Source organism: Aotus nancymaae, unplaced genomic scaffold (assembly GCF_030222135.1).
Source record: "Aotus nancymaae isolate 86718 unplaced genomic scaffold, 86718_ANA_hifiasm-v0.15.2.pri h1tg000032l_0, whole genome shotgun sequence".
Lineage (NCBI taxonomy): Eukaryota > Metazoa > Chordata > Mammalia > Primates > Aotidae > Aotus > Aotus nancymaae.
Genome location: NW_026988445.1, coordinates 26283071 through 26302068, shown reverse-complemented (window position 1 = coordinate 26302068; position 18998 = coordinate 26283071).

Sequence of the window (18998 nt, the reverse complement as noted above, 5' to 3'; positions counted from 1 at the left end):
GAGATTTCTGGAAATTGATTAGGCTAAAACTGACTCTGGGGAAAATAAAAATACTACAAATCAAAAAAGAGGCCAGGCATGGTGGCTCATGCCTGTAATCCCAGCACTTTGGGAGGCTGAGGTGGGCAGATCATCTGAGGTCAGGAGTTTGAGAACACCCAGGCCAACGTGGCAAAACCCTGTCTCTACTGGAAATACAAAAGTTAGTTGGTCGTGGTAGCGGGCACCTGTAATTCCAGCTACTCAGGAGGCTGAGGCACGAGAATCACTTGAATGTGGGAGGTGGAGGTGACAGTGAGCTGAGATCGCTCTACCGCACTCTAGCCTGGGTGACAGAGCAAGACTCTGTCTCAGAAAAAAAAAAAAGAAGAAGACGAATTCTCAGTGATATGGTATGGTTTGGAGATCTGTCCCTTCTGAATCTTCTATTGAAATGTGATTCCCATTGTTGGGGGACTTAATGAAAGATGTTTGGGTCATGGGGGCAGATCCTTCATGAGTAGCTTGGTGGCATTCCCATTAATGAGTGGGTTTTTGCTCTGGCAGTTCACCTGAGAGCTGATGGTTTAAAAGAGCCTGGACCCTCCCTCCCTCTCTTGCTTTCTCTCTCTCAGCATGTAATATGCCTGCTCCCCCTTCACTTTCCACCATGACTGGAAGCTTCCAGAGGCCTCACCAGAAGCAGATACTGGCAGCATGCTTCCTACATAGTCTGAAAAACTGAGCCAAAATAAACCTCTTTTATTTATAAATCACCCAGTCTCAGATATTCCTTCATAACAAAGAAAACAGACTAGCACACTCAGCTTTACTAGTCATTTAGGAAACTGGAATTAATGCCAGATGGCATTTTGAACAAGTTTTAAAAGGGAAGTGGTGTAGTCAGAATGCTTTCTATTTAAGAGCAGCTTCATTTGATATGAAATTTAAATGTGGTATATGACTCTCTGAATATATATCATAAGGCACATAATTCAGAGTTTAGATCTTTAAATACCAAAATAATGGCACTACATCAAGAAAAATACCAAAAAACACTTGGTTCCTTAAAAATAGCATAATATTCTGGAATACCAGAATACCAGAAGACTCCATTTCGATCATTTGTTAAGTCAAGGTTACAAAGACTAACAGGCAAATTACCAGCATGAAACGCCAAGCTGGAGACTAGAGGAAACCCAGGAAATGGGACTAAGTAGCCCAGGATAGTGAAAAAAGCCTGGGTTTGGGGTCAGAAGACCTGGGTTTGAAGTCCTGACTTTCACTTTCTTTCACTCACTATGGCCGCTGGATTTTGGCCAGGTTCTTCCAATCTTATTTGGCCTTACTTTCTTCAATACAACAAGCATAGTAGTATTGCTCTGCTTCTCTCCCAGGGCTGCTGAAGATAATATAAATAAAATATTGATAATAAAAGCTATAGAGAGGAGATTCTAAGCTCTAAGGATAGAATTATCCTTTGTTTAAACATGGTAATGTTGGGAAACAAACATCATTTGATTTTGCCCTCAAACACGACATAAAGGACGCTCTGCTACCACATTGCTCTTTCTTGAATATTCCCTTAGGACTATTTAGATACAAATTGAGAGAAAATTTTGAGCTATAGAATGAGAAATGTCCTTCTTCACTAACAATGCTAGCTGGCTTATTTCATGAAAATCATTTTCGATTTCTAACCACTGACCTCTCCATTTAGAAGGAAGTGTTCTGAATAAAATAAAATAGCTTTTCATACCAATGTTTGAAGTTAAAGGTCCAGTTTTGTTTAAGATATACACTTTGGGTCCTTCTTCCATTATTTTGAAGCAAACCTCAGACATCATCTCCATGCACCCTTTGAATGTGATGTTTCATTTGAATTGTCTTTGATTCCTGGGTGTCTGTTGGCTTTATACCCTGTGGCTGATCATAGGTCCTTACACGTCTCCCACGTCTCCACCTCCTGTCCCTTCCCTTCGTCTAGAAGTTTCACTGGGCATAGAAGTCCTGTGCGGTTTGTTTGCTTGGAAAGGGAGGTTGGCTGTTTTCTTGCTGTTATCCTGCCTCATTCTTGTTTGGTCCTGCCTTGTTTTGCCCTCTCGCTCCATCTTTGAGCTGTGGCTCCAGGACTGCCTCTACCCAATGCTGGTTTTTGTTTTTTGTTTTTTTCTTTTTGAGGCAGAGTTTTGCTCTTGTGTCCCAAGCCGGAGTGTGATGGTGGGATCTTGGCTCACCGCAACCTGCACCTCCCAGGTTCAAGCGGTTCTCTTGCCTCAGCCTCCCAAGTAGCTGGGATTACAGGCATGTGCCACCAAGCCCGGCTAATTTTTTGTATTTTTGGTAGAGATGGGGTTTCTCCATGTTGATCAGATTGGTCTCGAACTTCTGACCTCAGGTGATGTGCCCGCCTCGGCCTCCCAACCTGCTGGGATTACACGTGTGAGCCACCACACCCGGCACCCCCTGCTAGTATTTATCTTCCCCGAGCTGGATTCTTACCTTCTCTAAGGGACAGTGGCTTGGACTTGACCTTCTAAGCTTTCCTGACTTTTGCTTCTTCAGGTCGGTCACAGCCTAGTTCCAGCCCCTCAAATCCCGGCTCCTGGTGCCACTGGTTTACCACCGCCTCAGTGCAGAGGAGAAAAGGACGTGTGAATGCGCGGCTGCCTTCTCCCGCGTGGTGCCATCGCTTCAATTTCCTTGACGTGTGTTCTGATGGCACGCTTCCGGGCAGAAACAGCCAGTCCAAAATTTCACGCCGAAGTCGTAGTATGAGCAGGGAAAAAGACAGGAAGTACCCTCTTCCATCTGTGTTAAACTCGGCCATCATTTTCTTTGGCCTTTGCTCTCCATTTTCTACAGTACCGTTAGGTCAGCAGCTCTTCCTCTTGACTTGCTTTTGGGAATCCGTGCAGCCTCCTTTACCCAGCAACTGCAGGGAGGAACTAAGGAACTACAGCTCCTGGGGCTAGGCTGGGAGACAATTTCGGTGACACTGGGCGTGCAGCATTACATAGTGTCTCTTGGCCGGGTGCAATGGCTCACACCTGTAATCCCAGCACTTTGGGAGGCCGAGGCAGGCAGATCACCTGCAGTCAGGAGTTCGAGATCAGCCTGACCAATGTGGTGAAATCCAGTCTCTACCAAAAATACAAACATTAGCTGGGTGTGGTGGCGGGTGTCTGTAATCCCAGCTACTTGGGAGGCTGAGGCTTGAGAATGGCTTCAACCCAGGAGGCGGAGGTTCCCGTGAGCTGAGATCCCACCACTGCACTCCAGCCTGGGCAACAAGAACGAAACTCCAACTCAAAAGAGAAAAAGAGTGTCTCTCACAGACGATCTGGCCTCTCTATTCCTGGAATGCCCCGGACCCTCTTCCATCTGGGTGAATGGCTTCCTGATACACTACACTATGTTGAGGGAAGGAAGGACTGTTACTTCCCAACTGTCCTGGAAGGGCTGTTTTGCCTTTAGAACCAGCCATTAGCCCCAAGACATCCAATCTTGTCTTAGTTTTGAGGCTAGGCCAATAAGCAAACAAAATGGCCAGCAGGCCTATCCACACTTAATACATTACATTACAGGCCCTGCCTTGCTAAGAGTCTTCAGCCCTACTGTGGGTTTTGATTATCCAGAAATGGCTACAGTGAAGATTGAGTGAACTGAGAGCAAATATAGGAGGCCTAGGGTGTAGCTCAATTTAATTCTCATTTTGTTGCTCAGACTGGTCTCGAACTCCTCGGCTCAAGTGATCCTCTTGCCTTGGCCTCCCAGAGTGCTGGGATTATGTCTGGCCCAGAATAAATTTTCTATGTGTGACTATTTTCCTTCCCCCTCTCAAGCCTGTGTTTAGATTCTCTTCAAATAAACTTTTCATCCTATTCTATTATGGATTAGAGTTACGTGTGCCTTTGAACTGAATCAGTATGCATGGGAGAAATGATTTTCTCCCCAGGCAGAGTGCTATGTGGGTTTCCGTTTTCTGAAAACACATCTGAAGCTGTTCCTACCTTATGACCTAGAGTCTCAGAATTCTAATTGGTGGTTCAAAAAGAACATTATCAATTGCCCAAGCTGTTTTTAATTTTCTCTTTGCTATTGCAAGAATGGAGGAAATGTCAGAAGAATGAACATGGGCAAAAAATTGACAGTTGCTAGGATGTGAGGTTTGTTTTTTTCTCTTTTTCTGGTTAGGTTAGTTGTGTTCACTTGGCAAAGGGCAGCATAGAATGGAGAAGAAGGATGGGGAAAATGTCAGAAAATGTTTTGTATATAGCATTTGCAAGGTCAGAACAAAGTTGCGTGAATGCCTATGTGAAAAGAAGTTGAAAAATAGAAATCCAGGTATATATATGTATATTTATATTTATTTAGACACATAAATATACTCTTTCTATATATAGCTAAGCATTTATACATGTACTATTTAATTTAATCTTCATCAAAAACCCTAAGATGCAGGTACTATTATAATTTTCATATTGTAGATGTGTTAACTTACGCATAGAGAACTTAAATAACTTTCCCCAAACCATGTATGTTCAGAGCCAGAATTTTAATCTGAGGAGGCTAATCCTAGACCCTGTGTTCTTTACCACAAAGGTAAGTCTGATTTAGTTCTGTGGATGGTGAGGCGTGAGAGGTTAGGGAATTTCTTTGAGGATTCAGCAGCACTTGAGGTAAGTGTGGGTGGCTACTATCTTCTTCAGATGAGAGTAGATCCAGTTGGTCAGTCCCCTCTAGAAAAACCTGTGGAAGAACCAGAGACAGTCACGGAAACCCAGATCTAAAACAAATTCTGGTTCTGCTTTGAATTGGCCTGGCCATTTGAATGGAAGAGAGAGTCTATCAATTGGACTGTTATGTGGACACCACAAAACTGTCAGATGGCACTGGTCAGTATGAAGCATCTATTTTTTTATTGGTCTGATTTCTGATCCAGTTTTGCAAATAACTGCTGGCAGTATTCCTTACTATTCTGCTGTTCTCTTCAGAAGAACATAAAGTAGTAAAATTAATAAACCCCTTTATTTTAACACTTGCTTCAGCATATAATTTTCCCCATACCTGGCCAATTATCTGTAAGATGTGCCTAATATCAAGATCCTATGTTCCACATTGTAAAAATCTTTTGTTTTTGTCTCCTTCCAAATATGTATCTCTTTTATCTAAGATTAATTAAGTCGGTATGGCAGAACAATAATATTTCCAGTCAGTGAAATGCAGAAGTGGAATTTACTAGCCAAACACTGTATCTGAGTCATTATACCACAAATAAATTATGTGCATGCATGAGCAATGCGTAAACTTATTCATTCAATTTGTTCTGACATCATAAGACATTTTAAGGAAATGTTAAAGACTTTTAGCTCATTTCTATTCATTGAAAAATTTTACTTAGCCACCTGTGCCTCTATGATTTCTTCCAGTCTATGGGCTTTTTTGTAGAAAAAAAAAATTCTAAAAGTAGACATGCCATTCCTTTTAAAATCAAATGCCTTCTTCAAAGAAGTTGCCGTAATAGAAATAGTAAGTAGTACAGATGGTATCGCTGTAAATTAAAGTTTATTCTGACTTAGACACCACATGCAGTCATCTATTATTTAATGATAGAAAAATCGGGACTGGGACTGGTTATATAAACATGAATTTTTTTTTTTTTTTTTTTTTGAGACAGAGTCTAGTTTTGTCACCCAGTTTGGAGTTCAGTGGCATGCTCTCTGCTCACTGCAACCTCCACCTCCTGGGTTCAAGCGATTCTCCTGTGTCAGCCTCCCGAGTAGCTGGGATTACAGGCATGCACCACCACGCCCAGCTAATTTTTGTATTTTTAGTAGAGATGGGGTTTCACCATGTGGTCAGGCTGGTCTCAAACTCCTGACCTAGTGATCTGCCCACCTTGGACTCCCAAAGTGCTAGGATTACAGGCGTGAGCCACCGCGCCCAGCTGACATGAATCTTTTTAGTTTATCCTTTTCATCTCAATCTATCTGTATTCCTAAATCTTGCAGACCCTGTATATACTGTTTTTGTCTTCCTGCTTTTAATATCATGTGAATTTCCTACAAAAATTGCAGAATTGCTTTCATTCAGCTTAACACAAATATTTCTTTCTTTCTGCATCCTATGCAGATGATGCCTGTAACTGGCGAGAAGAGGCATGTATTTGTTAGAATTGAAACATTTTCCACATCCATGTGGTGCTGGTACTGACTTCCATCATCACACCTTTAACGCTTTCTTGCCCATATTTGATTCTGTCTTTGTTTTCTTACTCAGGCAATAAGTACCTGAAGGGCAGAGTTCCATCTTTTTTGTTTTTTCCTGTGTATTTCTAGTTTTTCACACAATGTATATTGAGAAGATTAATGTCCCATCCCATTCCTTACCTAGTTATTTATACATTGAGTAAAAAACTAATGTCTCTAAGAAAAATATAAATGTTAAGCAACTCATAAATAGGATAATCCTGACAGTTGCAGGAAGTATAAAGAAAACGCTAGACCTGGTCCCTTTCTTTAAGGTACTTCTAGACTAATAAAAAGAGAGGGCACAAAAGCACATGTGTACACAATGTACGAGTATCTTTTTACCAAAATGAGTACAGTCATCCTGTATACAAACACAAGCCATCCAAATGCAATGCAGTCTACTTCACGAGTAAGTAGGCAATATTTGTATCATGTGTTGTTCCTGAGATATTCCGAATCCCAGCTAGATTTTCTACTGCTAGGTAGCAAACTTCTAGCCATTTTCCCCAACTATCCAGCTCTTATATGTTTAGTGGATGAAACATGTCTTCTGTGTTAACCTATAATATAATTCAGAAGGTGTATCCACTACAAAATATAATACATATTTTCAGTGCCAAATAAAAATAACATATGGAATATCAAATTCTCTCTACCCTACTTAGCAAGATAGCTTGGCTAATTGCAATCCGACCTGAATTCAAAGCTTTTCCTCTGTTACAATTACTCCTGAGAGCTTTTTAATTATTCTGCCCTGTTTTTTCTATGTTTTCTTTTTCAACTCTTTCTTCCACACACACACACACACACACACACACACAGACACACACACACTTTCCACTCCACTCTCTCACTTAACTTTACTGTGCCTTATCCTTTCTTTTCAGCCTTTCAAAGCATCAGATAATATGACAAGCTAATCCTTCTGCATGTGTTCACAGCACAGAGATGAAGGTTCTATGTAAAGGCATGGATCAATTTCAACACTTAGGCTCCAGAAACAATATTCTCATTGGATGATCCACGAGGGTGCTATTCAGAGATAATTTTTCAGGTAGCAATCTGGGGGAGGATGCCACTATGGAATATTATTTTCTTAACATATAGGGTTGAATATCTGGACTCAGGAAGGACATGATTGATTCGATACTGGAAGACTAACAGTCTGGAATAATACTGCACGGCTTTATCAATAGGAACATCCATTTATTTGATGGATGAGAACTATGCTCACTGCAGGCAGCGTTCACATGCATTGTGACCGAGGCCCTCTTGTCTTGACTGTATCCTGACAGGGAATCTGAATAGTCATTTCGACAGGTGATTTTTGCGGACAAAGAGCACATTCTCAATTATCCATGAGATGTCCATTGTCAGATTTTCTTTTATGGTCAGGAATATCTAGTGAGATCCAAATTCAGACCTCAAGGTCTGCCATGTCATAGAGCCTTAGGCTTGGAACTCACTTCACAGATAGTGCAATAAAACCATAGTCCACGTGGGGCCACCTCTACACCCCTTCTCCTTGAACACTAATTCTGCCAACCAGAGACCAGAATATAGCAGCAAGGAATATTTCATCTCATTTTAAGTAGAGGCTAATACGCTTCTTTGATCAAGATAAGTATTAACACATCGTCTTTCACAAGATGATTTGTCTGTGTACTAATATGTCATGTAGAAGTTATGGTTACATTATTTGATTTGTTCATCCAGTTTACAGATACCTATTATATGTGTTTCTATTGTTTCATGTAGTTTTCTGAATATAACACTTAACGGTTTTCATTATTACATTTAAAATCTAAAATTATTGGTTAGAATAAATGTATTGGTTTGGTACCTATGTAAATTTTAATCACCATATACATATTCATTTCAAGGTATGTAAATACATGCTCCTATTAAATATTTTAAGATTCTCACTTAGGATGAAAGAAAAGGGAGAGAAACATCTCTAACTGGCTGGTACCATAGCAGGCACTGTGTGTAGCTTAATTTATTTAATCTTTCCATAAACTTGGAAGAAAGATTCTGTTCTGAGGATATCCACAGGGAAACTGAGTCTTGCAAAGGTTGAGTAGTGTGCTTAGTCACACAGCTAGTAAAGGAGCCAGTCAGGATTTGAAGCCAGGTCCTTCCAACTCTGTGTTCTCTCTACTACCTGATGTCCCTCTTTCAATACTTGATGTATTCGGCATCTCCATCCATTGTGCACAGACTTTCTGAGAACCTCTATTCAACAATTCTTTCAATGAGATAAAGAATGGCTGCCATCTCTACCCCTGTTCCAAAACAAAAGCAAGCAAGAAAGAACCCACTCTCTGCATCTTGTCCGTCCATCACTCTTGCAATCCCATTTCTTTCTTTCTCTTTATGGTAGAGCAGCTTAGAGGAGTTGATGTCTTCTTCACCTCTTATTGCTCTGCCCGGGTCCCTGCAGCTCACTTCTGCATACGTGACTCTGCTTTTCCGGTCATTCCATTCCTCTTAGTTCTCAGAACTTAAAGGAAAGTTTTTTGTTTTTAAATAGTTGACGTTTGAAAATTAACAGTGTTAGGCCGGGCGCAGTGGCTCATGCCTGCAATCCCAGCACTTTGGGAGGCCGAGCCGGGCAGATCACGAGGTCAGGAGTTCAAGACCAGACTGACCAACATGGTGAAATCTCATCTCTACTAAAAATACAAAAATTAACCGGGTGTGATGGCACATGCCTATAGTCCCAGCTACTCAGGAGGCTGAGGCAGGAGAATCACTTGAATCTGGGAGGCAAAGGTTGCAGTGAGCTGTGATTGTGCCATTGCACTCCAGCCTGGGCGACAGAGCGAGACTCTGTCTCAAAACAAAACAAAACAAAACAAAACAAAAACAACAAAAAACAAACCAGTGTTAAGTATTCCTTCCTTCCTGAAACCCAGTCCTTCCTCATCCCTGTGAGCTGCTGTCTCTCTGGTTCTTTTTGCCCAACACCTGTCTCGCCCCCACTCACCTCCAGGCTTTTTCACTACCTCTTCTTGTTTCATCTCCTTGCATGTCAGAGATTTCTTAGATTTTTCTGCCCTTTCACTTTTCCCACTTCTCTTTTTCTGATTCTATTCAAGTTATTTTCTCTGTTAAGTCTTGCCCTCGCCACAGTCTCAACTCCCTAAATATATCTGCAGTTCCAGACTTCATTTGAATGTACGTCTCAGTGTGTGTCTCAAGACACTACATCTCAGCCCACTAGCTCCCTTCCCTCTCTTCACATGGTTCTTGTTTTTTGGAATGTCTGGGTGTTGACTCATTTAGAATTAGATCACATGTTATGCAACAACCTAAGTTAGTCCTAACTACCTAAAGGTGTCTGCATATCATAATCCCCTTGGTATCTTTAAAATAATAAAGATGCATTAGCACCACACCAGACACAGCTAAGTCAGCATTTTTAGAGGATTGGGCCTGAAAATATGTATTGTGTTTTTTAAAAACCCACTTCTCAGCTGGTTCTAATGCAGCCAATGGAATCACTGGTTCAGAATTTACCCAGGTAAAATCCCAATTAAGATAGTCGGATATGGCAAAACCAAAAGAACCATGTTAATTCATGTCTACATTTTTTAGTGACCCAATTTTTAGAAATGTAGGCAAATTTGTAGTTTATAATTTTGGAAAGTAAAAGTTCAGAGAAAAGAAAAATGTAAGTGCTTTTATTTTATCCTAAATGCAATGCCTTTTTTTTTCTTATGTGATTTATATACAATTTGCTTATTCTACTGGAATGGTTTATGATTCAGTTTTGCTAATGAGTGCTAATAGGAAGAGCATCTGGTATATTGGAATAGAATTAGTTATAGCAATCATGAAATTAAAATCAAATGACAAATATGATCAAGTGCCTACTGTACTTGATTTGTACCAGGCATAGCGTACAAATCACACACAACAGTTTTTAAGAGGAAATGAGCTATTTAAAAAGCGAGACTATGGGAAAACAATGATTTATAAGTAGTAGCACAATATCAGGGTGATGATCAGAACCCCTCTGATTCCATCAGGGGCAAATGGAAGTAAGTCTGTAGTTTTCAAGCTAATGCCATTGATTTTGGTGTCATTAATTTTATTTCTTTATTATTCATCAAAATGGACTTTAAAGACCTTCTAGCAATGCATACATTTAGCAAGGTGTTTATTAGTTTTCAGTACTCAGTGCAACGGTTGATTTTAATATGTCAACTTGACTAGGCTGAGGGATATTCATATAACTAGGAAAACATTATTTCTGGATATATCTGTGAGGGAGTTTCCTTAGGAAGTTAGCATTTGAATTGGTAGATTAAGTAAACATCCTTCACACCAGTGTTAATTGACATTTTTCAATCCTTTGAGGGCTGAATTAGAACAAAAATGCAGAAGGGCAATTCGTCTCTGCTTGAACTGGGACATCAGCACTCCTCGCTTGTGGACCTTCAGACTCTAACTGGAACTTACACCGTTGCCCCTACAGAGAACTACACCAGTAACTTTCCTGGTCTCCAGCTTACACATGCAGGTTCTCAGCTTCCATCACTGCATGAACGAATCTGTCATAATAAACCTCTTTCTATATAGACACCTTTGGGGTTCTGTTTCTCTGGAGAGTCCTGATTAATACACTTCAGAATGTAAATTTACTAAGTTACAAGGCAGCTAAGATAATATAGAGGTGAAATAGTAAAGAATTGAAGTTCAGAATGTTGATCCATAACAATTAACCCAGGAGCAAAAAAATTTTTTTTTTTAATATGTCAACTAGTGCTACTTGATTGAGTTTGTAATAGTCTACTTTCATTCTCCAGGATCTGTATTTTTTTTTTTAGATTTTTCAAAATTTTTAATTTAATTTAATTTAATTTTTTTCATAAGTGGACATATTTTTACTTCTTAGCGGTTTTTTTTTTTTTTTTTTTTTACAGAGAAGGCAGTAAGTGGAGTGGAGTTTTTTTTTTTTTTAGAAAAAAGAAAAAAGGAAGAAAGAAAGAAAGAAAAACAAAAGAGTGAAGAAGAGGAAGAAAAAGGAAGAGAAAGAGAGAGAGAGAACGGGAGTATTGTTTTATTGCGCAGGCTAGAATGCAGTCTAAAAATGGGAATTGAAAACCTCTTTTATGCCAATAATTGTGCTTAACAATGGAGACAGGAAGGAATAAGGGAAGAAAATAACAAACAAGCAGCCAACCAATATTTCATTTAAACCTACGAAATGCTATGCAATTACTGAGGAGTGATTTACTTCCAATTATGTAGTCACTTTTGGAATAGGTGTGACATGGTACTGATAAGAATGTATGTTTTGTGTATTTGAAGTGGAGAGTTCTATAAATGTTTATTAAGTTTACTTGTTCCGGGTCTGAGTTCAAGTCCTGGACATCCTTGTTAATTTTCTTTTTTTTTTTGAGACGGAGTTTCGCTCTCCTTACCCAGGCTGGAGTGCAATGGCGCGATCTCGGCTCACTGCAACCTCCGCCTCCTGGGTTTAGGCAATTCTCCTATCTCAGCCTCCTGAGTAGCTGGGATTACAGGCACGCGCCACCATGTCCAGCTAATTTTTTGTATTTTTAGTAGAGACGGGGTTTCACCATGTTGACCAGGATGGTCTTGATCTCTTGACCTTGTGATCCACCTGCCTCGGCCTCCCAAAGTGCTGGGATTACAGGCGTGAGCCACCACGCCTGGCCTCTTGTTAATTTTCTATCTCTTTGATCAGTCTAATATTGACAATGTGATATTACAGTCTCCCACTATTATTGTGTAGGAGGCTAAGTCTCTTTATAAGTCATTAAGAACTTGTCTTATGTATCTGGGTGCTCCTGTGTTGGGTACATGTATATATAGGGTCGTTAGCTCTTCTTGTTGCATTGATCCTTTTACCATTATGTAATGTCCTTCTTTGCCTCTTTTGATCTTTGTTGCTTTAAAGTCTATTTTATCAGAGGTGAGAATTGCAACTCCTGCTTTTTATTTATTTATTTATGTTTGCTCTCCATTTGGTTGGTAAATCTTCCTCTGTCCCTTTGTTTTGAGTCTTTGTGTGTCGTTGCATATGAGATGGGTCTGGATACAGCGTACCAATGGGTTTTGGCTTTTTATCCAGTTAATAATGTATATGAGTTTAATACTGCCATTTGATGCTAGCTGGATATATTTTTGGAAAGGCTGATACTGGTTGCTCCTTTATATGTATAGTGCTTCTTTCAGAAGCTTCTGCAAAGCAGGCCTGGTGATGGTAAAATCTCTAAGTACTTGCTTGCTTGCAAAAGATTTTATTTTTCCTTCACTTTTGAAGCTCAGTTTGGCTGGATATGAAATTCTGGGTTGAAAGTTCTTTTCTTTAAGGATGTTGAATATTGGCCCCCACTCTTTTCTGGCTTGTAGGGTTTCTGCTGAGAGATCTGCTGTAAGTCTGATAGGCTTCCCTTTGTGGGTAACCTGACCTTTCTCTCTGGCTGCTCTTGGTATTTTCTCCTTCATTTCAACCCTAATGAATCTGACGATTATGTGCCTTGGGGTTGGTCTTCTTGAGGAATATCTTTGTGGTGTTCTCTGTATTACCTGGAGTTGAATATTGTCCTGTCTTACTAGGTTGGGAAAGTTTTCCTGAATAATCTCCTGAAGAGTATTTTCCAACTTGGATTCATTCTCTTCATCGTATTCAGGTACGCCTATCAAATGTAGATTATGTCTTTTCACATAGTCCCATATTTCTTGGAGACTTTGCTCATTCTTTTTTATCCTTTTTTCTCTAATCTTGACTTCTCGTTTTATTTCATTAAGTTGGTCTTCGACCTCTGATATCCTTTCTTCTGCTTGATCAATTCGACTGTTAAAACTTGTGCTTACTTTGCGAAGTTCTCGTATTGTGTTTTTCAGCTCCATTAATTCACCTATATTCCTCTCCAAATTGTCTATTCTCCTTAGCATTTCGTCAAACCTTTTTTCAAAGTTCTTAGTTTCTTTGCATTGGGTTAGAACAAGTTCTTTTAATTCACAGAAGTTTCTTATCATCCACCTTCTGAAGCCTACTTCTGTTAATGGAACGCACTTGTTCTCCATCAGGGCTTGTTCCGTTGCTGATGAGGAACTGTGATCCCCTGTAGAGGGAGAGGCATTCTGATTTTGGGTATTCTCAGCATTTTTATGCTGGTTTCTTCCCATCATTGTAAATTTATCCACCTGTCGCCTTGTGATTTCCAACTTTCAAATTAGGTTTCTGAGTGGACGTCCAACTTGTTGATTCCCAGCGCCGAAATCTGAGCAATCCACTGCGCTGGCCAAAACAGCAGTGTTAAGATTGATGGTGCTTTTCTGCCTGGGAATCGGCCAAAAGGGGACCCAGTCCCGCTCACTCTGCACGAAGAACTGCAGCGCTGAGGCACCAGCAAAACTGCTGCGCTGGCCACATGAGTCGTGCTGGCGACCTGTGGGGCTCCTCTGCTGGGAATCTCCTGGTCCCTGAGCAACAAAAATTCGTCTGAAAGTGTGGCGTCCTCTCGTTCTCTGCACTTTCACTGGGAGCTACAATCCTGAGCTGCTAGTGGTCAGCCATCTTGGATCTCTCTCCAGCAGTTTTAATATACATCTGATTGCAGGTTTGTAATTCACACACTTTCGTACACACTATATAATATGATTCATCAATACCACAGTTAAGTAGGCAGGATAGTATTACTACTTTTATTTTACAGATGATGAAGCTAAAGGGTTACATTAATCTCCTAAGTTTACTGAGTTATTCATTTTCAGAACCAAGACATAAAGCCAGCAGGATCTGTATTTTAAAAATTATTATTATACTTTAAGTTCTGGGGTACATGTGCAGAACATGGAGGTTTGTTACATAGGTATACACGTGCCATGGTGGTTTGCTGCATCCATCACCTCGTCATCTACATTAGATATTTTCCCTAATGCTATCCCTCCCCAATCCTCCCACCCTCTGCTATCCCTCCACTAGACCCCCACCTTCCAACAGGCCCCAGTGTGTGATGTTCCCCTCCCTGTGTCCACGTGTTCTCTCTGTTCACCTCCCACTTATGAGTGAAAACACGCAGTGTTTGGTTTTCTGTTCTTATGTCAGTTTGCTGAGAATGATAGTTTCCAGCTTTATCCATGTCCCTGCAAAGGACATGAACTCATCCTTTTTTATGGCTGCATAATATTCCATGGTGTATATATGCCACATTTTCTTTATCCAGTCTATCACTTATGGGCATTTGGGTTGGTTCCAAGTCTTTCCTATTGTGAACAGTGCCACAATACACATATGTGTGCATGTGTCTTTATAATAATAGAATGATTTATAATCCTTTGAGTTTATACCCAGTAATGGGATTGCTGGGTCAAATGGTATTTCTATTTCTAGATCCTTGAGGAATTGCCACACTGCCTTCCACAATGGTTGAACTAATTGGCACTCCCACCAACAGTGTAAAAGTGTTCCTATTTCCAGGAGCAAAATTTAAATTACTCCTTTGGTAAGAGATGAGGTATGGGGAGGGGTAGAGGAATAAGAGGAATAAATGAGTTGATTTTGGTATAAGTCATGGTGTGTGGGGGAAACAGAGGGAGTGTCTTTAAAGGGAGTGATGAAAGAAAATGATATTTGGAATTCACAATGGCATTCTATACTGATGTTCTAGAATCTAGAAAGATATGGTACTCTTTGAAGTAGATGGGATAGAGGAAGGAATTGGAAAGGGGTGAAACTCTGATATTTTAAGTGTCTGAAAGCAAATTAACTTTCTTCCTCTTCAGTACCAATCAACAGTTTTGACATTTTAATTGAGAACAACTTAGTAGTTTCATAGCCTTTCTTACATTTTTAAAGAGTAAATTGCACAATTAGGTTTTCAACATGGCAACCCAAACTCCAGAAAATTCTTATGTAATAACAAATAAATTTAAAGGAAACTTAAGCCTATAAACATACAAAAATATTTATTTTGGGGTATTTTTTTAATGATTTCATATTTATTATAGCCCTCTTAAGTGACTTGGTAATAACACATTCTCCTTTACTGATTATGTAGCTTTCAAAACAATTCAGGGGGATTTATTAACAAAAGATAATTCATAATGTTATGACAAATGTTATTTATTCCCCAAGTTCTGTTTTTTTCTTCTTTTGTTTGGCTTATCATGATTTTAGTAATGAAAAAAAGAAAAGGTTTTGGAATCTTATCTGTTTACTCTGCATGCATATTTATGTTGAAAGATGAGTTTATTTTTTAAAACCCTTGAGGTTTTATGAGTCTCATTTTGCAAAGAGACTTCTTATTATTTGTGTAAACACTTGCCACTGAAATTTGTTTCTTTGTTTGTTTGTTTTTGTTTTTTGAGACAGAGTCTCACTCCATTGCCTGGGCTGGAGTGCAGTGATGTGATCTCGGCTCACTGCAACCTCTCCCTCATGAGTTCAAGCGATTCTCGTGACTCAGCCTCCCAAGTAGCTGGGATTGTAGGGGTATGTATGCCATCACACCCGGCTAATTTTTGTATTTTTTGTAGAGACGGGGTTTCACCATGTTGGCCAGACTGGTCTGGAACCCCTGACCTCAAGTGATCTGCCCACCTTGGTCTCCCAAAGTGCTGGGATTATAGGCATGAACCACCACATCCGGTCTTACCACTGAAATTTGGATTTGCAAGTAGACTTTGTTTTATTTTGGTTGTACTTTATAAAAAATGGGTCAGCTTTGAGAGAAAGAATTTATTCATGACACGATCATTCATGAAAGGAAGCTTATTCAGACACGATCATTCATAAAAGGAAGCTGGAAACTTAGAATAAAATTTGGAAAAAAATTTGTGGGTTTTGGTGTGGTGGCTGGCATCTGTAATCTCAGAACTTTTGGAGGCAGAGGCAGCAGGATTACTTAAGGCCAGGAGTTCAAGACCAGATTGGGCCACATAGCGAGACCCTGTCTTTTAAAAAAAAATTCAGTTAATTTTTAGGGCAGTTAAACTACTCTGTATGATACTAAACAGTGCATACATGTTATCATACATTTGTGCAAACCCATAGAATGTACAACACCAAGAGTGAACCCTAATGTATGCTATGGACTCTGGGTGATAATAATGTGTCAATGTAGGTTCATCGATTATAGCAAATGTACCACTCTGGTGGGTATGTTTATGGTAACGGGGGCTATGCCTGTGTGGGGGTAGGTAGTAAATGGAAAAATCTCTGTACTTTCTCTGCTCTATTTTGCTGTGAGCCTAAAACTGCTCTGAAAAATAAAGTCTACTAAAATGTTTATATATATATATATATGTAATCATCCATCTATGAGACATCAACCACAACCTGAGGACCCTGACTCAAGAACGGATGAATGAATGCACTCTCACACCGTTACAGTGATTCAAGTGGGCTAGGGATGGCCGTTGGCTGCTTTAGAGGGAGAAATGCAACCAATCAACCAAGACTCCCTGTTCATCCACACTTTTATTCCCTAGATGTTACAATAGAGGTTCTAAGGACCTCTATTGTAACACACTTGCAGATAATTAACATGGTGAAGAGAACGGGTTTCCGACTGATAAAAGCTTTAGGTTCCTGGGCCCAGAGTAAATGCTACTAACAGGTAATTCCCCTTTGATCTTCCAGGGAGAGGGCCACCCAGCACAAAGTTTACATGAGTAAACCGTTAGAGTGGAGACAAAGGGATGTGGGGTAGCAGACTTGAACTTGGAAGGCCTTGATCGTCTATTTCTTTCCTATGCTGTAAATGAGGTGGCTGCCTTCAGCATGCCTCAGTAAAACCTTGTGGCCTTGCAAAAGATTTGAGATTACAGTCTATAACTTTTCCTGATAGTTAATATCTTGCCAGCCACTCGGAGTGAATAACGACACATCTATATAAATCTTATCCCCCAAAACTATGTTAATTTACAAAAATGCATATGATACAAAATAATATAATAAATTACTTGTGCAATCTGGGCCAGAGGAATATCTGTGCAAGAATATAAAACATAATCATGTTCTAAAAGCGTTGCTGAGGGGAAGATATAAATTTGGCTCTGCATTTTCTAAGTTTTCAGAGAAAAGAGGAAACAACATCCAGTTATAGGAATTATGGTGTCTACAAGATCAGGGCAGATTAGTTCTCTAGGCAAAGCACAACATTCTTAACCCTGAGACCTAAGGGAGGGTTCTTTCTTGAGTTTTTTTGATGACTCTAATTTGGCCAGGCGCAGTGGATCCAGTCTGTAATCCCAGCACTTTGGGAGGCTGAGGCAGCAGGATCGCTTGAGGACAGGAGTTTGAGACCAGCCTGGGCAACATAGTGAGATTCTGCTTCTACAAAATAAAAAAAGGATTGGGGGAAGAGGCAGAAGGATCATTTGTGCCCAGGAGGCTGCAGTGAGCTGTATAATGGTGTCATTACACTCCAGGCTGGGCAACAAAGTGAGACCTTGTTAAAAAAAAAAAAATTTTTTTTTAAAGACTCTGAGTGATCTGAGAAGGATGCAATCACCATTGTATCCCTGTATTAAGTACAACAGCAGGTTCTGTTTTGCTGTTTATTAATGTCCTTCAATTTAGGTTCAACAAAGCTGAGGTAAAATTTAGTAAACACAGTTCAATGAGTTACCAAGATAAGATAATCCAAGTATTCAGCTTTCAAACAGAATAATATGATTCAAGAGACAAAAGCACCTTGAATTGCCTTTTCCATATGTTGAACTGTTCTATTAAGGAATGAAATAAGAAAACTTAAGTTAAAATAGAAAGCTACATAGAAGAATAACTTGAGAAATAACCTATATGCTGCCCAAAATTATTATAGCTTTGTTTCTTCCATCACTGGAATAATGTATACTTCCCTGAAAGAAAGCAAAAGCCATCGAGAAGATAACGGATCAGGATGCTCTCCATGATACAGAGCTAACCACAGGCATCAAACTCCAAAGACCCAATCTTTTACTTTTTTTCTATGTGTTATTAACACTTGATAATCAATTCGGCTGTTAATAACATACTTTTTGAAGAGGTGACTGGTAGGTATATTCAGTTTCTGCTTAGCCTCAGCAACAGGGAAAAGGCAGGGGAGTGGAAGAGGCTGGGAGTCCTATATCCCTCATTACAGGTGGTGGACGTGTTGCTGAATTGATTAGTAACTTAGATTGTCTCTCTGTTCTTCCCTCTCCACTGCCTTTACTCACCATGAAAATACAGTATAAATGAGCTACCTAGTGACACACAAATAATTTCCTTTCCCGTTTCTTCAACTGGAATGCAATGGTTACAGGACACGAGTCATGAGACAGGCCAACTTTAACTGAGCAGCTACGCCATGCCATGCGCAAGAAAAAAACACATGAGGTCAGCACATCACTTTGTGGTTTTTAAGACACTGAGGTAAACAGGGCAGGTGACACTCCTATTTTCCAGATAAGAAAATTGAAGATCAGGAAGATTAAGTCACTTATCTGCTGTCACACAGCTTGTGAATCAGAACAGGCTGGACAATGAGCAGTGACGTCCTAATTCCAAGCCTGGTGACGTTCCCACTACGTCACGTATATCAAGCTGCCATTCAGCTAATACTTACAGGTGCTTACTCTATGCCAGGCACTGTTCTAGACCTTGGGGACGTAGCGCATGATCTAACCAGAGTTCCTACTCTCAGACAGCTTGTCTTCTAGGGAGGAGTAGCAGCTAACAAGAGCAAATGATAGCATGGACTGGGCTAAGCACTATAAAGGACAAGTAAGAAGGATGGAGAGCTTAGGGGTCCACGT